Below are 7443 nucleotides of genomic sequence, written 5' to 3'. Positions count from 1 at the left end.
TCCTTTTCCATTTGTCCAATTTTCCCAGTTAGGTTTTGTATTTCCTTTTCCATTTGTCCAATTTTCATTTTTAAGGAGTTGTTCTCTTCATTGAATTCTTTTTTCATATTTTAAAATCACTGGCCATTTTTCCTTCTATTTCTCTAATCTGGCTTTCAAAATCCTTCTTGACCACTTCCAAGAATGCACTTCTGAAGTTTCACATGGGAGTACAGTCTCACTGCTCACCTCTTTGGTATTACTGTTTTGGTCCTTGCCTCCATAGAAAGATTCTATTATCTTTTCTTTTTTGGCTTGCTTCTGCTTCATGATGATCACTCTTTTCCTTGCTTTTAAAGTAGATCTCTGTTTCTGGGTCGCAGGGGCTCTGTCTCACAGTTCTTGTGCCTTGATCTTGTGGTTTTTTGTGTTGTAGCTTCTGGTTTCTTTCAGCTACAAGCTAAAATATTGCAGCTTACTTGGTGCTGAGCTGGATGGTGTTTGAAAGCAGAGACCAGGTGAAGACTTTCTGGGTTTCTCCAGAGTTACCCGGTGTTCAGTGTGGTGGAGGGGTGGACTGGCCCCAAGAGGTCTCCTCTGCTGAGCTAGAGCCTATACAAGGTCAGTGCTTCGTGAACCCATCTGTGCTAATGTCTTCCCAATTCCCCTGGGATGCTGAGACTTGCCTGGGGTCCTGGTGTTGGTGGTTACAAGCCCCACCCCCCTGAGCCTCAGGACCTCCTCCCAGTTTGCTGATGTGAGGCTGTCTGGGCCAGTTTTGGTCCTGAACTGGCCCTCTTCAGCCACAGCAAGAAGGACCCTCCTAAGCGATTTTCCTAGTCTCATGAGCTAAGATACTGTTTACCCCTTTGGCTGATCTCACTCTTCCAGGATTTTACTGAAGAAATATTCTCTGGGCTCTTGAAGGTCCACAAAGGAAGGGAGATATCAATTACCAATCACTCCACTATCTTGTCTCCAGGAAGTTCAAATAGGGTTTTCATAATTCTTTAACATACAGGTGGTATATTTGGGAATGATGGAAAGTTCAAAGGTTTGACTAACATTGCGGAGAGCTCCAACCAAATATTACTCATTGCTTCCACTGTGCCCTCTGGAATACCAATAAACTTTTCTTCTTGTTAAATCTTTTCTTCTTCCACTCCTTCCATCTTTCAGCAATCAATGAAACCTGGGTTACCCTGATGCCACTCTTTCCAGTACTAGCTACATTTTCACTGTTCCCCCCATGTTACTGGTACCATTGCTAATTGCAGGTCCTCTCCCTGTCTCTGTTATTCAGTAGCCTGTCCTTCTTTGAAATTCATACAATATATATGTGTCCCATAAACAAAACTGTAGAAGAGGTTGTCTACATGCGTCCAGATCATTCTCTTCCTCAGTGTGTTCAGAACCTGGTTCATAATTTTTATATCCCCATCCCCAGTAACTATTGCACTATAACACTTCTGCCCTTTGTAGCTAAACTCCTCAAAAAGGTCTTCTACAGTAAGCCTCTTTCCTCTCAGTCTCTTCTTAGCAGCCTACAGTCTGGCCTCCAGTCCCATCATTCAATGGAAACTGTTCTCTCCAAAATTACCAATGATCTCTTAATTGCCATAACAATGGCCTTTTCTGATTCCTCCATCTTCTTGAACTCTCTGCAGCCTTTGGCATTCACAATTATTCTCTTCTCCCTGATGTTGTCTTCTCTCTATGTTTTTAGGACAGAATTCTTTACTGATCCACATTTTCCCCATACAACCACTCATTCTTATTCTCCTTTGATGGATTTTCATCCAAGTCACATCCTCTAACTCTAACTGTATTCCTCTAAACAACGTCCTGGACTCTCTTGTTCCCTCTTTCTTTATTACTTCCCTTGATAATATCATCAGCTCATATGGATTTTAAAAAAGTCTTTTACAAATGGCATTGATGGTTCCTAAAAGTGCTACTAAAAGTGTGCATAACAAAATAATGTTGCATAAAATTTTAGGCTCAAATACCAGTGAAAAATAATGGACATTTTTATTAGCACTATATTAAAATTTAAATCAGGACCCAAAACACCATAAAGTTTTAGGGCACTGTGATCTGGAAAGAATTCTAGGACTCAATCAATCTTCAAGCCAAGCAGTAATACTTTATTGTGATACTATAAATCAAGCCAAACTCCTTAGGGAGTTCAAAACTTATGGAAGTTAAACAAAAGCTTTTATGGGAAAAGTTCAGAACATGGTCTGCAAACTATGCTAATTTGGTGGGATGGACTGAAATCAAGCAGTTGTCAGTTCTTTTTATCTTAAATACAGTGTTGTACAAATTGTTTTAAAAAAAACAAACAATGCACACTGATAAAGCTGATAAAATTCAGAAAGGCCAGGTTTGTAGATACGGACAGTATGATCAAAGTCAAACTTGCTAGTAGATTCCACAGGATTGTCTGCGGATTAGGAAAATCCTAGCCCCAGACTTAGAGCTTGGACCTGGTCCGGGGGTATTTTCTGAAGAGGCTAGTTTTTCAAGACTGTCTTTTAGGATCTCTTTTAAATTTTTCTGTTCCTCTTTGTAAAATATTCTCCTGACTTTCTCCTTCTTTAATTTAGAGACCTCCTCCTGAAGGGCACAGACCTGATTCTCAGAATCCTTCCTTACAGATTTCAATTACTGCATTGGGAGACAGGAGAGATTTAAATTCCTGCTTGTTTCAAGAACACCCTTGACTCAGATCCCATGATCTTGCAGCCAGAGGAATCCGGGGAAAATTCCAAAACCTTAGCTTTTCTGTGACCAAAAGAGTCTCGTTGTGGAGTTGGGAAGGCTTGGTTAAATTCTTCCAATTATCCAATTCCATATTTTAGAGACGCATTTGGCCGCTATCCACTGGGTGCGGGGTTCTCGGAGTGAACTCTCTATCAAAGAGCAAGGAACTCAAATGAAGATAGGAGTTGAGAGATTCAAGGGCACAGCTGGATCTGGACTGGAGAGAAGAGGTTCGGGGTCTTCGGGGAGAAAGAAAGGGAGCACAGCAGACTGAGCTGCTGAAGGCCAGCACAGGAAAGCAGCTGTTCTGGGGCCTACCCCTTCAGTAAAATGCGGATAACATTCATATGACCCCCACCTCCTTGCTGGGAGAACAGTATTGGTAACGGGATTTGTTTCCAGAGTGGTCAATTCTAAAAGGCATGTGCAACTTATGTACCTCCTACACTGGCATTCTTCCTGGAGTTCACTACAGGAAGCCCATGGGAAGAGAGGGGCTTAGAAGTCCTTTAGAAGGGGTGTGTTTTTAGGTCTGCTGCAACAGTAAATCAACTACTAGTAGTGGCCATCTTCTTGTTGCTAGTCAATGTCATGTTTATACAAGACAGCCTTGGGAGTTGATGTCTATAGGTGGATCTCTGGATTACATACAGTAACTGTGGTACAAGATAAGGTTGTCTATAAAAGGAAGTTCTACAGGGTCCGCATGTTCCTGTAGCAGAGAGGGATAGATTATTCACTAGCTCTCCCTTACCTGGACCATGCTCACTCACCCTTCCTCTCCCAGTTGACAGAGGAAACAGAGACACAACAGCCAGTGAGGCTGGCCCTCACTGAGAGCTGTCATGGCGGTGGCCAGCTTGCAGAGAAAGAGGAGGAGGACAGAGTAAAGTAGAGGAGGGGAACCGGATATTGAATTCTCCTTCATGCTGGTCTTAAGTTGAGCCCAGTCAGATTTCTTCCTTGCTTTCCCTTGTGCTAATAGATTTGGGGAATCTATTAACACCATAGGAGTGCAAAATTTCTCTTTTGTTTACCAATGAGAAATTATTCTCATAGACTTTTCTTGCAATGGCTTGAGTTATGATCAGTTCTGTTCCCACTACTATATCTCATTTTGCTCTCTTGCAAGTAGACAGTGGCAATGGTTCTGATTCTGAACCTGAGAAGGGCTGAGGTCACAATCCAGGAAAAGTTACGCAGCACACTTCCCAGAAATGAAAAGAAGAATGAAAAAAAAAAAAAAGAAGGAACAGCAGCAGAGTGAAGTAAATGAACTTAGGAATATTGCTTTTAAGAAGATTCCTCTGAAATCCTTCCAGGTAGTTTGTAGGTTTCAATGTGAGCTTTCATTGCCAAACCTACTACAGAAAGACAGGAAGGAAACTGGCCTGAGTGGAGACAAAGAGATGAACAATAGTATGAAAACACTGAAAATGTTTCACTTCCATCAAAAGGTATGAAGAAAAAAGAAAGAATCATCAGGGGAAAGACAAACCATTCACAGTGTTGCTGAAATGTTTTCAGTAGGAAGCAAATATAGATCACCTTAGTAAAAAGAAAAAATGAGGAATTCAGTTCTTCCCATACTATATTACATGTTGGTAGATTCTCCAATAGACTGCAAGATGTTGGTCATAACATTCTTCTTAGAGAAAAAAGAAGAGAACAGCTCACAGAACATAAAAGATAATTGTACAGACCAGGAATACAGGAAGGTACACTTGAAAGATGGAAGAACTGAAAGAATAAAGTTGGAACTTGAAAGGAAAGATGCTGAAATTCAGAAGTTGAAAAAGAATATCACATGGGGGAGGTAAAATACAAAGAAGTAAGAACAAGAAATAACTGAGTTATTGAGAATGTTACAAGAAGGTGAAATGAAAGACATGAAGAAATACTTCTTCAAGTTGATGAATTACAAAGTATCTAAAAATGAGCTAACCTTATAGGTGACTTCACTTCATGCTGCATTAGAGCAAGGTAGATCAAGAAGGCATTACAAGCAGAATTAGAAAAATGGCAGCATGGCAGAAGAGAAAAAAGAAACTTGGAGTCTGACCAGTGTAGAAGATCACATAAGCCACTAAGATCAATGCACACAAACACACACACACACATGCACACACACACACAAACTTTTCAGGGTTTTGAAAACATATATACATTTAATGCTGTACAACTGCTGAACTATGCAGGTTTTGTTGGGAAAAAAACAGATGACTAATTAATTAATCATCTAAAAACTATTTAATTTTTCTCTTGGTTTAAAGTGAAAAGTAGGAAAGTAGAATTCCAAAAAAACTCAGTGAATAATTATTGTTTGCTCTCCAGGTTCATCATTTTAGTTTTTCATCAGTCAATAAAATTTACTCTTCCATTTGAAAAAAAATTAAGTTAAAAGGGTTCAGAAGTTTCAGGACTTTTCCAGTTACTCTCTATTTTCTATCAGCAGTTCTACTTGGTTTGACTTCAAGAAATACTGTGGTTGATGGAGGGTATATAAATTATACTGTAAGCTCCTTTGGGACAGGGACTTCCTTTCTTTTTCTTATTTCTATCACCAGCTCTTAGCACAGCATCAGACACACTGCAGGAGCTTGTAAATACTTATTGAATTGAATTAATCAGATAGGTGAAAAGCTAAATCTATATGACATGTCATTACCACACAGAGAATTTGGTAGGACACAAAACTCCCTGAAAAATACAGAAAGGCCAAGTGGTCTCCAGCCTGATTGTACATTCTAAAGTTATAAGGTTTTGGCAGAGAAAAAGTCTGCCAGAGGGAGACCTAAAGGAAGCCAGGTTGAGCAGAGAATATGTGTTGGTTCCAGACATGGAGTGACCTCTACTTAAACCTGATAAACAAAATTTCCTTATATGTCCTTATGTATTACATAAGACCCAAGAATTTAAGTTATTTGGTGCAAGAGCCAATTGAGTTGGTTCTTAGACAAAGAACTCAGGGGACAGAAATTTCCTTTCTAGAAAGGATATGAACTTTCGAGCTCAATTTTCACTCTCTATCAGCATCTCTTCTTGGAACAACATGTCTCTCCCAGGATAAACTGATCACTTGAAAACTCATCATCAGCTATTTAACTCAATTTTACATATACAACACCTTCCCAACTCCTCAGCCTACTCTTTCTCTGATGGAGAGTTGGGAGTGCAGAACCAAAATACTTCCAAAATTTTCCTTTGTAGAAGGCAGGGATCTGGAAATAAGATCTGCTCCACTTTGTATCATAATTCTGTGCCAATACTTGTAATTTGATCAAGACATTTGGGATAGACCACAAATGTAGGTGCAATTGTATAGCAGCCTTTGCTTCTTCAAAAGCTTTACTCTGCTCTATTCCCCCATGAAATTCATATTTCTTTCTAGTCACTTTAGGTAAGGGTTTCAAAATCTATCTCAGAGGTGGAATGTGGTGTCTCCAACACACAAATAATGCAATCAGTTTTGGGGCCTTTTTCTTATTGGTAAGGATAGGAAAATCCTGAATCTTTTTTGCAGGCTTGCAGGAGGCTCTCACAGCCCTTTATTCCATTGTATACCTCAAATTTTTACTGTTTGAATCTTTGCAGGATTAATTTCTCACCCTTTGCTTCTCATATGCTCACTTAAAAGTGTCAAACTTTTCTCCACTTCTTTTAATTTTTTCCCCCTGTATCATAATATCATCTATGTTGTGGGTAAGCTATAAACCAAGTAGTTGTAATTCATCTAAATGTTCATTCACAATCTTATGACAAATAGTGGAGCTATGCAGATATATTTGTGGCCAGCAGATAAAAGCATATTGTCTGCCCTGCCAAATGAAAACAAGCTGGTCCTATTTTGTAGAGGGCCAAGCTCTGGACCATGGCCCCCTGGTGAGCCTGGAGCCGCCCAAGGGTGAGAACCTGCCTCCAGGTGCTGGGAACGCCCTTATGGAGCTGTCTCTGCCTCCAGGGCAGAACATGGGAGGAGCCCCAGCCAAGTATATAGGAGGGAAGCGAGGGAAGGTTGGGAGGAGGATGTAACCAATAAAGTGAAGTGCAGCTGACTCCTCCGGTGCTCTGTGTGGTCATTCCCCTCCCCCACCGGAGGGGCCAGAGATGTTTGAAGACCAGGAACAGTAAGCCTCCAGGTGACAGCTCGGGAACAGCCCCGAGCACTATTTTTCAGAATCTTTTGGCTAAATCTGCATTAAATTAAATTAAATTTGCTAAAACTGCATATCAAGTTCTATCATTTTTCTGGATACTTTCTGTTAAGGTAACAGCATCTGGAACAGCAGCACACAAGGAGGGACTCACACTATTCAATTATCTATAATCCATTGTCATTCTCCATGTTCCATCAAACTTTTGCACTGGCCAGACAGGATTATTCCATGAAGTGGTTATAGGGACTAATATTCCAGCCTCAATATTTTCCCTTATAGTACTGGTAATATCATCTTGCACACCTGGAACATGATATTGGTTTAAAGTAATTACTTCAGAAGGTTCAAGTAATGTGGTTGGGTTCATTTTTATTTTTCTCACTAAAACTGTATTAATTCCTATCTTCCTTACTGCAAATTGGTATTTCCCCTCAGGTAAATTCAAAGTCATACCTCTTACTAAATACATTCCAATGATGTATTCAGGAATTACCACAGCATATTCTTTCTTAGGTTAATTGTCCAAATTTCATCATTAGAT

The 7443-nt window shown here is 40.0% G+C and overlaps 1 pseudogene; it reads left to right on the top strand.

Annotated features, from left to right (window-relative positions):
• Nucleotides 1-3816: 3816 nt before the first annotated feature.
• LOC140514695 (G kinase-anchoring protein 1 pseudogene) lies at nt 3817-6777 on the top strand (annotated as a pseudogene).
• Nucleotides 6778-7443: the final 666 nt, after the last annotated feature.

Source organism: Notamacropus eugenii, chromosome 7, assembly GCF_028372415.1.
Source record: "Notamacropus eugenii isolate mMacEug1 chromosome 7, mMacEug1.pri_v2, whole genome shotgun sequence".
Lineage (NCBI taxonomy): Eukaryota > Metazoa > Chordata > Mammalia > Diprotodontia > Macropodidae > Notamacropus > Notamacropus eugenii.
This window is presented reverse-complemented; position numbering and strand designations above follow the sequence as displayed.